The sequence below is a fragment of the Solanum lycopersicum genome, chromosome 7, assembly GCF_036512215.1.
Source record: "Solanum lycopersicum chromosome 7, SLM_r2.1".
NCBI lineage: Eukaryota > Viridiplantae > Streptophyta > Magnoliopsida > Solanales > Solanaceae > Solanum > Solanum lycopersicum.
The window spans coordinates 42353565-42372443 of record NC_090806.1 but is presented as its reverse complement, the minus strand read 5'-3'; positions in this window follow the sequence as shown (position 1 = coordinate 42372443).

Sequence of the window (18879 nt, the reverse complement as noted above, 5' to 3'; positions counted from 1 at the left end):
TGGTGATAATATTGTGAATGTTGGGTTGGCTGTTGAAGTTTATGGAGGTATGGATGGAGGGTGTCAGGAGAAGCCCATTAATCTGAAGGAAGGGGTATCCAAAAAGGGGAAAGGAACTCTGGTTTTTGATCACTCTGACAATAGGAGAGACCTTAGAGCCTTAGAAAATAAGTCTCTAAATTCCAGCAATAAGGGGCAGCAGAAAAATTCAAGTCAAAGGCAAAATTATGAGGCTAATCGAAGTTTGAAAAGAGCTGAAAATCAAGAAGCAGGGGGTGTAAATGCTGCTGGAAATCAACAATATACTGTTAATTCTGAGCATCAGCAGCAGGGAAATAAAACTCCTGTCGAAAAACAAAACAATAGATCACAAGGCAGACCTAGCAAAAAGAGAAGAGAAGCAATTAAAAGAAAAATTCAAAGTGAGGCAGGTCTGGACTGTGATAATGAGCAGATTCAAAGAGAAAATAAATCTCCAAAATAGTGCCATGACAACTCAGATTATGAAGTTATAAATTCAGAAGATGAGTTCGACGAAGATACTCAATCTCTCAATGAAAATGAGGGAGAAGAGTAAAAGGATGAAACTAGTGCACAGTTGATCAACGCTTTTGGTTCTACTTTCCAAAGTGAGTTTGAGTCTGAAATCCATGAAGTCACTACTCAACAAGGTTTATCTCCAAGGGGTAGAAAGGAAGTCAGACAATATAACAACACCGTCACAAAAAGCACATCTGCTAATACAAGCAGACCCAACACAAGGTCACGAAGTAAATGTTTTTAATTATCAGTACATTATGTTGCAATGCAAGGAGCATCAACACCCAAGGCTCTTTGGAAAGACTCCAAAATCTCAAGACAATGCATAATTTGTCTATGATTTCTATTCTTGAACCTTTTGCAGATAACTCTCAAATCAACAAATACAAGCTTTTTTTTTCTATGGATAATGCTCTTTGTAATAATAATGGCAAAATTTGGCTTTTTTGGACGAATGATATGGAATGTGATATTTTGGAAATTCATGATCAACATATCACTTGTTGGGCCAAACATGTTGAATACAATGAGAAATTTATTTTTTCTCTTGTTTATGCTAAGTGTAAGGAACACTTAAGAAGACCTCTTTGTGAAAGACTTTATCGTATCTCCAATATTGATAGCCCATGGTGTACGATTGGAGACTTTAATGTCATTACGTTAACTGATGAAAAACATGGTGGCTTGCCCTATAATATGAACAAAAGTCTGGAATTTATTGATATCATTGAGGCTTGTGGTATTATGGACATAGGCTACAGTGGTCAACATTACACTTGGTGTAATCAAAGATCAAGAGTGTGGAAAAGATTGGATCGAGCCATGGTCAACGATAAATGGTTGGAATGTATGCCACAAACTACTATTTCTCATCTTCCTGTTGTTTGCTCGAACCATTGCCCTTTATTAATGGAAATGGAGGTGAGAATAGCCCAAGAAGTAAAATATTTTAAGTTTTTGCACTGTTGAACTGAAAATGAAAATTTGAAGGTTATTGTGCAAAGCTCTTGGCAAGAGGAAGTAAGTGGTGATCCTATGTGGACACTTCATCAGAAAATGAACAAATTGGCTTCTACCTTGAGTACATGGTCTAAGAGTTAATATGGGAACATATTTTCAGGAAACCCAAGTTAGTTGGACTTGCCAAAAAAGATTACAAAAGTCATGCTATGAGAGTTACATGCATCATCATGCTTTCATATTGCACCCAGGACATAAAATATTTCATATAGCACATAAATATATCACATATCATTTGTTTATATACCATGAGACCTTGGAATTATGGATTTAACATTAGAACTTCCCAAATGAGGGCTCAACATATGTGAACTCAACATGGGAGCCTTCTTTAGCAAACACAGAGTCTGCTTCTTTCATTCATACGTACGTCACATTATTCATTTCATTAATTTGTAGGCCGATATAACATCAGCTATACCTAGGATGAAGTTTAAGACTCTCATCGTGATCATGAAGTGCAATGGCCAAGAATGACCTAATATCATTACCTGAATTTGATTTCCCCTAATGATTCTATTGCACGTACATCTTCATTGTCATTCATTTAATTATCTTTCATACTTTGAGGAACTTCAACTTTAACCGACATAGATCATGTGATCATCATTAAATCTGGTGTCTTTCCAACACCGAAAAGGGGTGGAATCACTGGCCAAGGTTAAACCAAAACATCCCATGCTCGCTTAGGTGGAAAATCACTGGTTAGTTCTCTATGCTTAAAGCATAGTTCAAAGACTAGGCCCATACCCACCTTGGTGGCTAGTATCATCTCATGAAAATTACGTGAACCTGCGCCATTCCCGAAAGAAGGCATCAACACTGATAGCTAGTCTATCGATGCTAAGTTTAAAGATCTTAAATGCATTAAACTCATTCATCATTGAAGATTGCTTATAGAATGAGGTAGTCATATTTCATTAGATGAGTAATCATCTCGTCTTGACGTATTAAGTGTGAATTTTCCTTCCACTTACATATAGAGTATTTAGACTTGTCTCATCATATTAAACACTATCTTAGGTGAGTACTTTTTGTGGCATTATATTGGTCTACATGTACAACTTCTTTCATATTCACAAGCCTCTATTGTGGTGCCACCCTGTTCTTTCTTAACATCTTTTCATTTCATCTTTACTCACCTTTCATTATTTACTCATCGTATAACATACATATACTCGCTTGGAGTTTACATTGAGGGACACTGATTCTAGGCGTAAATATAACTTATCTCACTTGTACTAGCCTATTCTCATGTAGCCACTCTTTCTTTGCTTATTCATCGTTTAGCATAAATATACTCTTTTAGAAATTTAATTTGGTGACATTTATTTTTAGGTGTAGATGCAGCTTGTCTCACTTGCACTAGCCTATAGTCATGTAGTTACTCTTTCTTCGCTTATTAACTATGAATTCATTCTTAACACTTTCGTTTAAAGTATGCTTGAGATTTGACTCTTCATCATTCTACAATCCGATAGGTAAGTACATTCGGTAACATTTTCTTATGCTTGGTTGAGACTTGCCTCACCATTCATCTTAGCCTCTTATCATGTTGTCACTATATTCATTAGCTTTAGCATATTAGCTCTTCAAATTACACACCCCATTACATGAGTGTTCATTTCGTCATATGACAATGCACTTGACCTTTTAGTGTGTTTCACACTCTTACTTAACCCCCTTCGAGTCACATCAATTCATCACATACACCTTAGGTTCACTTACTTATAAATGTACGCTGCACTTATGAATCCATACGTAGAATCCATGAGCTTCATTCATAATTCATCTAAGGGACTCATACTTACCCAAGATTATGTGGTACTAGACTTATGCATCTTGTAAGTATGTCAAGGTCTTGAGTTTGATTCTTATGGGCATCAATCATTAAATATTTGGTCATGTATGAGTTATGTATCAATATAGAAATTGGGCAAGGGAACCCGATTTCGAATACCTTGAGCAACACATATCCTCATATTAAATTTTTGATTTATATTTTTCAGCTTGGAGACTTGAGGTCGGATCCCAACACCTACACTTCTTTTTCCTTTTTTTTCTTTTCTCACTTTTTTGATGGAGACCAAGTAGAAATGGGATCGATCCTCCACAAACTCATTTTATTTTTCAATAATTTTTTGCCTACTTGCTCCTCAATGCAATCATATCACGAGCCTAAACAACACCATTATTTCTCATTTTCTAATTAATGCAAGATGGAACGAAACATTGCTTCGACAATGGGTTCCTCCATTACTGATTTCAAAAGTTTTGAATACTGACATTAAGTTTCAGGAACACATGCTGGACGAGGCAGTCTAGAAAACTTCTTAGAAAGGGCAGTTATCCTGTGCTACTGCCTTGGAACACATTCGTCAGAGGAAGGAGAAAGATAATTGTAGTAAGAACATCTTGCATAAGTTAATCCCTTTTAAAATTTCTTTTTTAGTGTGGAGGGCATTGCGTGGTAAGCTCCCCACTAACGAAAGAATTATTAAATTTGGGAGGGAGGCAGACCAATGTTCCTACTGTTACAGCCCTGGGGATGGCACCATAGATCATATATTTGTAACTGTTCATTTTGCGAACAATATTTGGAGGTTCTTTTCTGCAGCTACAGGGATGCAACATGAGAACTCCAAAATTCACACACTGCTGCAGAAATGGAGGAACCTGGCGCAGGCAACTGAAGTGCAGAAGCTGGCAACCAGGCTGCTGCCAGTCATCATTCTCTGGAATCTCTGGAAAAATCGATGCGCAGCAAAATACTGAGCAATGCAATCCAACACAACTCGAGTAAAATTCAACATAGTCAAAGACATAAACCATCTCCTCAATACAGCCTATCCATACATCGAATGTCCTAACAATTGGAACTCTCTTATCGAAATGGTGGTAAGTTACAAACATGCTATTATGGTGAAAGAAGTAACATGGGAGAAACCTCAACAACCATTCCTCAAGTTCAACACTGATGGGAGTGGCCTTAACAACCCGACAAAAATTGGAGGAGGAGGAATAGTAAGATATTATCAAGGTAATATGATATATGCATTTAATATTCCTTTGGGTATTGGTACCAACAACCAAGCAGAAATTCAAGAAGTTAGCCATGGTTTAGATTAATGCATTCAGCATGGATATAGAAAAATACACTTTAAAGTTGATTTAGAATCTATCATTCATTGGCTTTCGAATCAAACCAAGTACCCATGGAACCTAAAGCCATACATCCTTGAAATCCACAGAATAGTGCATCAGTTTGAAAGATTCAAGATTACTCATGTGTACAGGGAGGCAAACAACATGGCTGATTGGCTATCCAAATATAGTCACAACACAAACATTTTTCAACACTTTTACATCAAGGATCAATTACCTACTCTTGCGAGAGGAAGCTTCATTCTAGAAAAACTTTGCATGGCTAATTTCTGGAGAAAGAAATTGAAAAGAATCAAGAAACCTCCGTGATCGTCTCTGTTATGGTATAGTTTTTATACCGTTTTTGGTTAGGAGACTATTCACTTAGACTATGCTATTTGGTATAGTCTCGTTGAATAGGATAAACCCTTATTCTCGTCTTACTTTTGTAAGGGGAGAGTCTCCCTTATTTACGTTTCCTAGATACTTTGTATTGAGAGGAGTCCTCTCTTCTAGGTGCTTAGTATTTTTGTTTATATTTTATTGTAAGGGGATGAGTCGAACTTCCTTTTTAGGAAAGTTGACTTCTGAACCATCTTAGGATCGGAGGTAAGGTTTATGCCCCCCTCCTTGTATCTTTTACTTTTATTGATGTTAAGGCCTGGGGTGTTGCTCAGCCCCTTACCCCCACAAGGGTACTTAAAAAAAATATATATCGATATGATGTCTAATATTAGGTAGTGGTAAGGGTAAGTAAATTATACACATGTAGTCGAACCAAGGAGCGGGGTGAAATTCTGTAGATACGGGACCAAGGATTTAAAGCTACATAGCTTAGAACTTTGTCCATAATACCTAGGAATGGATTGTTATTACTAGGAAAGTTGCGTTATGAACTTGTGGAGAACACGCACACCTAGGTACTTTATCATCTTTTTAAGAACCAAAGTTTAGTCTTGTTCAATTCATTATCATACAATTAAACGAAATATGTTTTGTAAAAACCTTCCTTTTACTTAACTAATTCTGAAATACCTTGTATAAAGAGATATAATTGTGAGTTAAGTCTAAAATATGTTCCTCGTGGGATCGACCCCAAAATACTAGTAAGGTTGTTTACTTGATAACGATTGGTTATACTTTTTGAGGGAGGTGTAATTTAGGCGTATGTGATAGTTCACCTATAGTGTTTCTGGTTCGACTATAGTGTGATAGTAAAGTCCTAGTATGTAGTATTTTTTTTGGCACATTTTACAAAATGGAATGATTTATGGGGAAATAAGAGAACCTCAATGTTTAAGTGACCAAAAAGTTTCATGATTCTCATTTAAGAGGCCACTCAGGTCAGTTAGGAACTATAAAAAGGCTATACAGGTATTCACATACCAAATATGAAATATATGGCAATACAAATTTGTACTTTCCTTTCATGGTTTCACAAAACTGTTAAATTATTTTTGATGATTACAATATCAATGAGGTTCACCTAACACATTCCGTACTTGATAATAAAGAGTTGAGAAGAATTTACTCGACATATGTAACACTCTGGAAATTTCTTGACTTGGACTAGAGCTTAATCTATTAAATAATGTCTGGAATTATTTTTCCAGACTTATATTAATGTAACAAACTCATTTGGATAAGGTCAAAGCCAATATGTCTATGAAAAACCTTGAATTCTGGAAACAAGCAAATTCAAACTAGTTGACGTCCCTATGTTTAGGGAAGCTTTCGAAGTGTTAAATGCACTCCAGTACTTGTAAAGTTACCTTGTATAGGTAGTATGGAGTACAAAGGTTCCAACTGTCTAGTAACGACACCCCAAGGACCACCTGAAGGGTCCTTGTGAAGGACCCAAACATGGGTGGGCAGGCTGCCTAGTAGCCTGGGAGCATGCAAAACTAGATGCAAGGTTTGTCACGCGAGCCTGAAACGCAGGTCATTACCTCAAGATTTAGTGTAAGCCTTGCAATGCTTGTCTGACACGCACCTCACTTCCTCAACTCAAAATTTAATAAATATGATGGGATTTATCCCGTGACGCGCAGCTACTTCCCAGAATCATTATAGTCGTATTTTTGGTAACTTAACTTCTTAAAAAGACTCATTTAAGTGGAGGGTCTTTTGAATAATTCATAGGACTACTATATATTGATATTAGGTTAGTTTTAGACCAATTTTACACGTCCCAAATCACATCAAAAAAGTGTTCTCTCATCTCTCTTAATAACACTCTCTTTTCCAAACTCCATTGAAGAACAATAAAAGCTTAAGGAAGAAGACGAAGACTTCTAGTTCTTCATCAAATTTTCATGGATTTTCATCTATTAAGGTATGGTTTTTCCACTCTTGGGATTACATTCCTTAAGAGGTTCTTTCAAATATAAGTTTTTAAGAACATGAATTCTAGGGTTTTTACTCTACAAAATAGAATTTCTTGCTAACCCTAGATTTATGATTTTCAATGAAAAATAAGTGTTTTCTATGTTCTATTTCACACGACTGATGAGTATGTGGTTAGTTGTGTTTAAATGTTGCGTGAAGCATGTTGTTATCTAGATGATGGTTTCATATGATTGTTCCTACTACTTCATGATATGAAAACATAGGGATTGGAAGTAATACTACCATGAACTCTTAAATGACCCTTTCCTTTACCCTGCACTATACATTGATCTTGTATATGTTTTGAAGAGTTTTTAATTTGTTTTATATTTATTATTTCACTATTTTTTGATTATGAATGATTTAAGTTGAACTAAGTTCTTTAATAAGGTTCTTGGAAGCAAGAGGTGAGTCTTCTAAAGTTCTGATTATTTTACAATGTTTATGTTAGTTTATATATCAGGATGCTATGTCATGGAAGTATGTATTATGTTGCTACGTATATATGTTTTCTATGAACATGTTGTATGTTAGATCATGAAAAGAACACGATAAATGAATGTTACGATATTCTCTTGTATGCTTTACAGAAGATGACATGTTATGTTAATCACACAAACGAAGGTTAGAATAAAAAGAAATTCTCATGTTATCCCTGAGAGATCATGATCATGTTTATACAAGAATTTAATACGCGATGACCTCTGATAAGTATATGATAAAAGACAACCTAAAGGTTATTCAAAGAAAGGGACTTAAACTAAGCACCGATGAACTAGATATGAGGGGTGTCCCTTCCCTAGATGGAAGGTAGGTTGAAAATGACTCTCATGAGTTTGCGGCTACCATGTAATGTGGAACTATGGGTTTATGATACATCTTCTAATTCTTGAACTATGTTTCCACCATAAAATGCTAGCTAGTGGATCCATGTAGAAATCTATTTCATATTAGGTTCTACTTTGGCCGACAGTCCACATTTAATTAGTGTGGGGTTTTATTACACCGGGTTTTATATTTAGCTCACATAATCTATGTCGGTTAAGGAGAATGTAACCAAATGTTAAAATGAAGAAAAGTTAATGAACGTTGACTACGGTGATTTGAGGAAACTATGAACTGGAGGTAGGTGTATGGGACTCTACCTAGACATTGCACAATTGGACTAAAAGGGAATTCCTAGAAGATTGTTCTTATGTAATATGATAACATGAAATGTATATTATTATGATACATGATGAACTTCTATATAATGTTGGTCATTATGATTAATATGTTATTGGTTTATATTATTAAATTAATTAATGACTATTTATGTTACAAGCTAAATGAAGCAAAGCATTACTAATGGTATCCTATCTTATCTATTTGGTTTTGAGGGGGTATGGGGCTTCACATGACCATTGCACTTGTAGGTTGGGGATGGGATCATTGGGAAGTGATTTATAAGTTATTTTTATATGATCTATTGAATATGAAATGTTAATATGAGTCTCTTACAATATGTCTTTTATTATGATCATGCTTTATGTTAATGAAGTCCATAACTTGTATGTTATATGGTATTTGCATTGAAGACTTTCATATGACTTATCATGTTTTTCTAAAGACATGAAAAATGATACTTTTTTATGCATGTCATTATATATTATGTGCATATACCAATACTTAGTTCATGTGGCGTACTAACCCCATTACTTTATATTACTACAAGTGTAGGTTTCAACCATTGATGTTTAAGGAGGTCGAATTGAAGAAGCATGGAACTCTTTCTCTAACTGTTGGTAGGTACTCATGTTTATTTGGATACTTTTGTATTAAGGCCTATATGGAATATTGACTATATATTGGTTAAGTCCAGATTGGCACTCTTTAGATGATTTTATATATGTGAGACAAATTTTTATAATATCGCATGTCTTTATGAATGTTAAGTATGAAGTCTAAGTATACTTCAAGTAGACTGTAAAAGTTCAAATTTTTCGCAATTTTTATTAATCACGTGTTATGACGAATGGTAAGGGCCTGTTTGAATATCCATTGATGACGAAGACGTCGGTCTCATCTGGGGTGTCCAGTACGGGTGTGAAAAACATTGTATCAAAGCATTAGGTTGAATATCCTTAGGATCTACGTCTTACTAAAACACGTTACATAGTATCTTGTTCATGGTTGTGAAGCACACAACAATTATGGTCAAGAGGCTACGTAAAGATTAGGAAACTTGTCTTTTGTAGATACTTGTATGTCATGCCTCTAGAGTTTTGACGCTATGTGTCCTTAAGAATATAATCCCTTTCTTGTGGTTTTAGGCGATTCAGACAAGAAGGACAACCGTAAGGACATTAGGAGAGGAGATTGCGAATGCGGAAGCTACTCGCGAAGGTAATAGAAATGCTCCTTAAGTGCAAGTTGTTGCAAATGAACATGTTCAGGTGAATCCTCCGTCTATGAAGGATGGTGTGGTGAGAGCGTCCCTTTATCAAATGGCCCAAGCCATCACCACCAAAGCTCAGGTCATTACGACACAAGCAAAAATGAAGGTTTTACCTTGAGAGAACCAACATGCTAGTACTACGGCTAGCCATTTAAGGAAATTTATGAGAATGAATACTCCCATATACTTTGATACGCTCAAACATACTTCTAAAATAAGAATTAACGCGGTCGTTTCAAGTAATGAACCCAACTAATGAGGTTGGGATCGTTCCCACAAGGAAAATAGTTAAGACTTAACTTTATTCTTTTATTACTATTATTTAGTCAATTATTTTCCTAGAAAATAAAATATAGCAAAGAGGGGTTTTTATTTCTAAATTAATGAAAGTAATTAACTAGATTAAAGTAAACAACTAACAAATTCAAATCTTAGAGCTTAATCAGTAAAAACGGTAACTACGGCTTAGGTGTTCCCCACATGTTCCTAAATTCATAATTCTAACTATAACAATTATTTCTTAGTATCTTGCATGTAAAGTGATAAGTTATGTATCTCTAAATACTTGGTCCGGCATCTAGAAGTTTCACTCCGCACCTTGGTCCGACTACGTGTGTTGCTATTCTACCTTTTACCTTTACCTCATATAAAGAATTGTATTTGATATTTGACTAAGCTATTACCTCGTACCAATAGACAATAGCCTATTAGATAGTATACACTAAATCTATGTTGATAATTCTTTTCCTATTATCTACTTTGTTGACCCGCCAAGTAGCATTAAGATGAGCTCTAATGTTGGCCATCCGTTAAAAATACTTCTAAACGAAAGAATTATCAATACATGCAAGAAATTATTCTTGAATTGCTATTTTAGTTAGGTTTTACCTCATTATTCACCCATAGTTCCCACAACCCTAGTTATGGAGTTTAGTTACCCATGGTCATAATCACACTATTCATATATTTAATATAAGAATTCATGCACTTGCTTTGATGAGAAAGAATAAAATCCTGAAATTTACTTGATTAATCAACAAAAGCACCAACAATCAATTCCAGAAAAAGTATAACAATTGCTGAAATTAAAACTTCAAACTTGAACAAGAGAACTAAAGATTATCAAAAAATCTAACAATCGAAACGTTTAATATAAAAGATTCTATTATCAAAGAGTCTAACCCCAAAAATGTGGGGTTTTGAACTATTTATAATAACAATAAAAACCTAAAAAAAGAAGGATTCTAATTACTGAAAATTTGTCAAAACGCGTCCGAGTCGACAGACCTCATGACGGACATTCGCAGTCACGACAGGCCGTCAAGGCCTCCGTCGTCCCATACTTCACAAACTCTTTTTATGCTTTCTTCATTACTCTCAACGGCAGGTATGACGGAATGTTTCAAGCACGATGGTCCGTCGAGGGTCTACGTTCCATAATACTCAAACTTCTTTGAATTTGGGTACTGGGACTACTCTATGATCATTGCAAGGAACAAGCAGGACAGACCGTCGTGGCTATGACCGTCCGTCATGGACTTCCGTAATCGTACACTAAGTCAGACTTCCCCATCTTCCTTCAGTAGCTTCACTACGATGCCACCTGTGGACCGTCAGAGGCTCAATGGACCGTCATAATCTCCGTAGGTGGTCTTTTCCGCATTTCTTCGCTCAAAAACATTCATGTTCATCCTTTGACAGATTTCCTGCAAATAACGAGAAACTTACATAAAATCAATACAAAAAGGCTTTTGAAACACACTAAACATAATTTAAAAGCACTAAAAATACCGTTAAACCACGGTATATCAACAACCTCAACTTAAATTCGTTGTTTGTCCTCGAGTAACGCACTATGACTCACTAAAAAATCTTTGTACAGTAGTACCCCTATTTTAGCTTTCGCATTCATTTGGCTATCAATCCCGATCAGTCTCGTCACTTTTATGTATGTTATCACCATTAGGCTTGAATTTTGTGGAACCAGACCATGATATAGACTCACCACGCACTGACACCTATCCTCTTCAATTTCTCATCGAGGTGCTAATATTTCTTGTATTGCAACTAATTTACTCACTTCAAAACAACATCCTCATTTTTCACACAATGATTTCAGTTTGTGCATAAGGATTACTTTTCAACAGTCACTCTCAGAAAGAATTCAAAACTAATTCATACATGTTGCCATAGGCTTTCCGTTATTTTCACTTCTTTAAGTTCGCCATACAACTCTTAGGATCACGATAGGATTTTCATAGCTTGTAACATAGGATCAAGGTCAGGTAGGATATATGTTGGTATACTTTAGTGACTTTTTCTCCTCCTTGAAATATCGGATAAGTGTACCACTTTTTATCATTGTGTTTCGCCCAATTTCTCATTCTTTCGCCTTGCTATTTCCCTTCTTTCTTCATTTGTGTAAGTGACTCTTTTCTTTTGTTGCTTGTGTTTATTATATATTTTCTAAAACTGATTCTTGAGTCACTTTACTTTTGTTCTTTCTCTCTCTTTGTTCTTTAAACCTCACTTTCCAGAGCATTCCTCATAATAGCCACGCTCAACTCATGGCTTTATCATGAGTCAGAGTACACAATACCCAAGGTTGGGTCAAGGCCAACATATTAATCCCAAAAAAGATTAGTTGGGGTGAAAAAGAAAGGTCTATCTTAAGATAATATCATTTGGATCAAAAAGGGATTAATTTCATTCGTTTTTTTTAATTTTATTTAGGCTAAAAATTGTCTATATTGAACAAGGAACTATGATCCTTTCCTAATTGTCTATTACAGCTTACTTTTAGCAGGACTCACCAGGCAAGTTCTATCTCAATAGAGATAGTGGACTATTCAATTTTTTCTCACACTCACTTGACATCTCATGACTCTACCTGATTATCAAACCCCTAGTTCGAGTTTAGAATTAGACTCATGCAGTGGTGTATCTCTATGTCATGCTTAGAGCCACACATTTATCAATTACTGTGCCTAGCCATGCATAGTTTTCATTACATCAGGATATCATTTTTGTTTTAGCCATCATGATTCACAGTTATACTATGTACACAAGATATAGACATGTCTGTTCAACAATAAAAATAATCAAGTCCTTGGGGAAAAAGAACATAGGCAAGAAATCCCAAAAGCGGATCGTGAATTGGGATACTCAGACTTCACCCTAGCACTCACTTTCAATTTACCCTAACCCCAACAAAAAGATATGCAATTGTCCCCAATGCATAAAAAACATGAATACGAGAGTCATAGGTAAAGCAAACCTAGGACACAAAGCGCCGGCAATCAGCAAGCTGGTGAGTCTGGATAGTGTCCTCATCAGCAACATCACAATCAATAGTGCCTCCCGCTGTCTCCAAATCTCTAGAGCTAAATGCCCCCGCTGCTGACTCTAAATCCCTTATGTGACGCGCCTCCTCATCAGCAATCAAGATTCTCCTTGCAGCCTCCATCTCACGGTGCTCCTTCTTCTAAGCTCTAGGCTCATCCTCTTCTCGACCCCTACGCCTCTTGGCATGATCTTGAGGGGGAGGTTGTGGAATCTTAGAATTGGCGAATAAAGTCGCCAACACTATGTCCTAAGTAGGATCTGCAGAAGGGTCCTCAGACTCAAGCACCCCTACCTCTAGGAAAATATCAATATCTGCTCGTAGACTCTCAACTGCAGCCTGAAGGGTCGACACGTCCACCTGAGGAGCTGGCCGGGCTACAACCCGTAACTCAAAAGCGTCTAAGCGCTTATGAACATCAGCGATCTTCTGCTCTGTGTGCTGGGCCATATTACGCTTCAAGCGCTGCTCCACCTCAGCAATAGACCTCTAAATCTAGGGCTGGATGTGATGCAGAAGTGAGGCCATCTGAGCCTCTAGTTTTTGGACCCTATCAACTAGGACCTGAGCGCGGAAAGGGGCTAAGGGAGAGGAGGTATGTGCAGTTCTACTACCCAGGATAGACTCGACCGGGGTAGTGTCAGTTGTTTCAGAAGCATCCTATGTAGCCATTCGAGCATGTGCTATCGTATCAGCCAAATTTTCACCAAGCAGAGGCAAATTTTAGGTGGGCCCTCTGCGTGGAGACAACTCATTTGCCTCGTCACTTATAAGACCGATATCAATTGTGCCCAGCGGAGTCATGAGTTTATCAATGTGCCAGATGGGCACACCTGCGGACCTGCATAAGAAAAATATCATGCACGGAAAAGGGTAAGTAGTGCTGACCTTGAAAGCCCTATCGTGCATGAACGCTTGTAGAAGCCAAGCAGAGTCCACCTCAAACCCGGCTATCATCGCCGCCATAAGAACTGCACGATCCCATGTAACTATATTATCAGCAGCCGTGGGGGAAATGCAGTGGGGGACAATCAACCATAAAAACATAGCCATAATGGTCATGTTAGACTTCCTTATGGCTACCTTCGACTAAGTTACCCAGTAGGCACCCTCTCCATCAATAGACAAGTGTAGGGTCATCCACCTCTTGGTGGTCACTCTCAGCGATGGCTCATGTAAGAATTGGCCATCTTTTACAATTTGCCACCGGTAGTCAAACTCAGTAGTGAGAGGGGTCCGGTTGGCGTCAACATCCTCGCCGTACAGATATTGGCGGATGGCTGACAGGGAGATATCGATCTGTATGATGCGCACTATGATGTTCTCGACTGGGCCTATTTGGCAAGGGAAGCCTACCTATCTTTTTATGATCGGAGAGTAGCCACATAAGAGGCATAAAACTCTCGAAGCAACTCCTCGCTCTAGCGGCCTGAAGAGCAAGCTGTCCACTCTAGCTGGTGTCTGGTGAAGATATTGTGGCTATTTTGCATGGTGGGGAGACTTCCCATAAGGACCCACCTCTCCAGTGTAAGGGTCCACGTCATGATGTCTTTATCATTTAGAAACTTGGGATCTGAATACACTTGGTATTGCCCGTCGACAAACCACCGGTTGGGCTGGTTGGCAACCGGGTTGAGAGTAACAGTCGGTAATCCTAGAGTGGAATCAAGACTGTCAGCCTCAAAAAAAGAGGCAGACTGTGAAGCTGTGGCGGATGCAGGACTTCTACTGACTCAGAGGCTTCCTTTGACAATGAAACTCCTAAGTAACCAGATGCTCCTTTTCCATGTGTATCTTACCCAGAAGGTGTGCCAGTCAGTGTATGCTCCTCATCAGACTGGGAGGCAGTGACTGCGCCGGATGCCACCTTTTTTGGCGTATCTCTAGTTGCACATGCAGCTCGTGCTGGAGTAGAAGTGCCTTGGGGCACGTACCTGGGGTCATGCTCATAATCAGAGCCTATAAATAGTTGGGCAGAAAGGGCGACAGACTTTGCCCGCCAACGTCCGTAAACTTGGTCTTGTTTTGGTGCCATTAGAGATAGTACATTTAAAGAATCATTAAAAGTACCTTTAAAGAATCATTATTAATGTTACTGGATATCTTTAGTAACATTGAAACACGACGGACCAGGTGATATGTCGTCATAAGTATGACCAACCATCATGGGGTCAGTTATGTCTTTCTTAAACTATGTGTATGTGGAGACTCATAAAGGAAAGTCTCTGATAGTTATGACGGATAAGCAGGACGGACCGTCCTTATAATGACGGTCTATCATAGATGTCCGTCGTGGGGCAGATAGAAAAATATGGAGATCCTTAGGAAAGGGGTCTCTGATCGTCATGACGGTTGCGCAGAACGGACTGTTGAGGGAACGACGGTCCGTCGCATGTGTCCGTTGGTTAAAAATTTGTAATAGTTGGAGACCCTTAGGAATAGGGTCTCTAACAACAAAAATGGTTGTGAAGGACGCACCGTCGAGGCTATGACGGTCCGTCGTAGATGGCCGTCAGAGGACACTTGAATAAAATGGAGACCCTTTAGAATAGGGTCTCTGACAACCAGAATGGTTGGCAGGACGAACCATCGACGGTATGACACTCCGTCGTAGATTTCCGTCAGAAGACACTTAGAAAAAGTTGGAGAACCTTAGGACAAGGGTCTGTGACAACCATGACGGTTGTGCAGGACGGACCATCGTTGGAACAACGGTGCGTCACATGTGTCCATTGGTTGACACTTAGATAAAACAAATAGTGGGGTGTTGGAACAGACCCTAGGACGGTCTGTCGTGGATACGACGGTCTGTCATCGGGGTCTCATTCTATCATTCAATGATAGAACTGAGGATGCCACAATTATCCCCTTATGAATCAAATGGAATACTTAGTATTAACCTACATGTTTCTAACACAACAACCTAGCAAACTAGCAATATTAAAGGACCAATTTCTCAAGTTTTAACAAGGCAATTTGAGGATTCTCAACCTAGTTCAGACAAAATTGGATCAAAAAATATAGACCCACCAAAAAGAAATAGGCTAATAGTAATTGAAAAACAAAAATGCAATGTAAATGGGTAGAGATCGGAGACACATACCTGAGAAGAGGAGAAAAATAAGCAATTGAGGCACTTGGTTATCAAAAGCACAACCACAACAACAAACTCTTACTAGTAGAAAGGAGATTTCTGGAATTGGGGATTTTGGGGAAGTGATCAGTTGATAGAGAAGAGAGGTAGGAAGTTGAAAGTTTAAAAGGGAGGGAAATGGGAGAAAGAGGGAATGAGATGGTAGAAATGAATGGGTAGGGTTTTTGAAATGTTGACAAATTTTAAAATTCCCCAACCGAGTCTGGTTAGGTATGCTGGTTAATGACATAAAGACTCCCCGACAACGGTCCATCGCAGATGCAACGGTCCATCATCTGTTCCATCACGTGTGCCCTAATTTTTAGAATAAATGAAAGACGTACCTGGTATGACGGATTCATGTGACGGTCTGTCGCATGCGTTATGGTCCTTCGATGTATCCATCAATGACGGTTGTAGAGTTATTTTCTGCCAAATTTGCTAGTGACGTGCTACCTGCAAATTTAAAACCAATTAGTAGAAAATGCTACCATTACTATAAAGAAAATTATTAAGTATTGGGTTGCCTTCAAACCTGCTCCTGATTTAACATCGCGGCACAACTGAAGACACTTGATTACTAAGACTTCATCAAGATGGTATGCCTCGATCACTTCATTCGCCGATTCAACATGCCCAAAATTAATTATTATTCATATTCCATTCACCTTGAACCGTACACCCTCTTTGGTTTCTAACTCAACAGCTCAATGAGGGAATAGTTGGGTAATCAAGTAAGGGCCCATCCATTTAGACTTGAGCTTGTCCGGGAACAAACGCAACCTAGAATTTTATAAAAGCACCAAATCCCCAACCACAAACTCTCATTTTTCAATTTTTAGGTCGTGGTGCTTCTTCATCTTTTCTTTGTAGGATAAGGCAGATTCCGATTGTAGCTCACCACTCTACCTCATAGACCTACAAATGTTGAAGGTCACTTCTTCATTGTTCAACAGAAATATCATCTGCCCCTTTTCCATATCAATTAAGGCTCTACTCGTAGCGAAGAATGGCCTCCCAAGAATATAAGGCACTTCAAAATAAATGTCACAATCAAGAATAAGAAAATCTGCCTGAAATATGACTCACTCCAATTTTACTATTACATCGTAGGGTATCCCTATAAGGCTTTTTATTGTTCTATCGGACATAAGTAGCTGCACCGCAGTGGGCTTTGGATCACCCAAACCCAAATTCTTTTAAATCGAGAGGGGCATGAGAATTATGCTAGCCCTAAAATCACATAATGCTTTTGCAAAATGAAATGATCCGACTGTACAAGGAACAGTGAATGCACCTGGATCTTCTTTCTTTTGTACTAGAGATCTAGTAGCAATATCACTACAATGCTACATTCTATCATCATCCTCAAAAGTTACTGATCTTTCATTGTAACTAGATCTTTCATCTCTTTGGCATAACCGGACATTTGTTCTAGAGCTTATACCAAAAGTAAATTGATAGAATGTTAGTTCAACATTGTTATAAAACGCCAATATTTACCATCCTCAGTCTTTTTCACTAATCTATGAGGAAAGGTGTGGTGGTCTATGCATGGGAGTTACCTTTGTAGGCATTTTAGTATCGTTTCCTATGTTATCTTCTACTTCACCACTGACCTCTACCACTTTATCATTATCTTTTGTCACCTTTTCCTCATGAGACGACATAAGTGGGTTAATGGTTTGCTTACAACCACTAGTAGTGATTGTCATACAGTGTCCATCATTTTTCGTATTTTGGACATTATTGCTAGGAAGAGTGCATACTTGTCGTGTGTTCACTGTCATAGATAATTAGACCATTTGCAAATCAAGCTGCTTAAGGATATTCCATGTGTATCGACTTTCTGTCCTATACCCGCTAAATCACTCCTTAACTCTTTAATGTGCTAATCACTAGAATCGGACCTCCTAATCATTTTGTGCAACATATCCTCAACTCGCGCCATACTATGTCAACCATCCCTAGGAGTAACTTCACTTTTTTGAGGAGGGACATAGGGCCCATTCCTATCTTTTATGTTACCATAGTTACCCCTTTTGAAGTAGTTGTCACGGTTGTAGTTTCCATCTTAGACATAATGACCTTCATGGTTATAGTTACCATAGATCCTACCTTGGTTTCCTTGACCTTTGCGCCAATTCTCTTTATTTGAGACATGGTCACTCGGTCGGAAACCCCGTCTACTCATTTACCGTATTGGAATCATCCCCATAATAACATTCATTATTTTGTGGTAGTTGTTTACACAAGTAGTTAACTGCATTTATCTGTCCTGCACCCCCAGTGATATGTTTTAATACCAACTCTAGCTCAGTTCTCATCAGAGCCATCTCTTGAAGAATCTCATCTGTGGTTGGGTTGTGTGTAGATTGGACTGCGAAGGTATTTCTTCCAGCATCGGACTTCCTATTACTCAAAGATTTATTATTCTGGGAGATTTTCTCTAACTTTTTGGCAATCTCGGCATAAGAACACTCCGCATAAGAAGCACCCGCGCTAGTATCCAATAACGCTTTATTATTATCATCATGTGCCCGATAGAAGTATTTCTTCAGTTACTCATAATCTATGCACTGATTTGGGAAGCTAAAGTTTAAAGTGAATCTATCCCAAGAACCGCTAACTGACTCTCCTGGTAGTGCCATAAAGTTGTTCACTCTTTCATTGGGATTTATTTTCTTGGAGACCAGGTAGTAATATGCTAAGAAAACGTTCCTTTGATGGTTTGAAGTGAAAATTGAGTTATAAGGGATTTCACTGAACAAAATAGCAGCCTCTCCCATAAGTGAGAGAGGAAATACTCTTAGCCCTATTACATCTGAATCTAAATCAGGCCTCCCTACAGAACATTTATACATTTCCCTTACC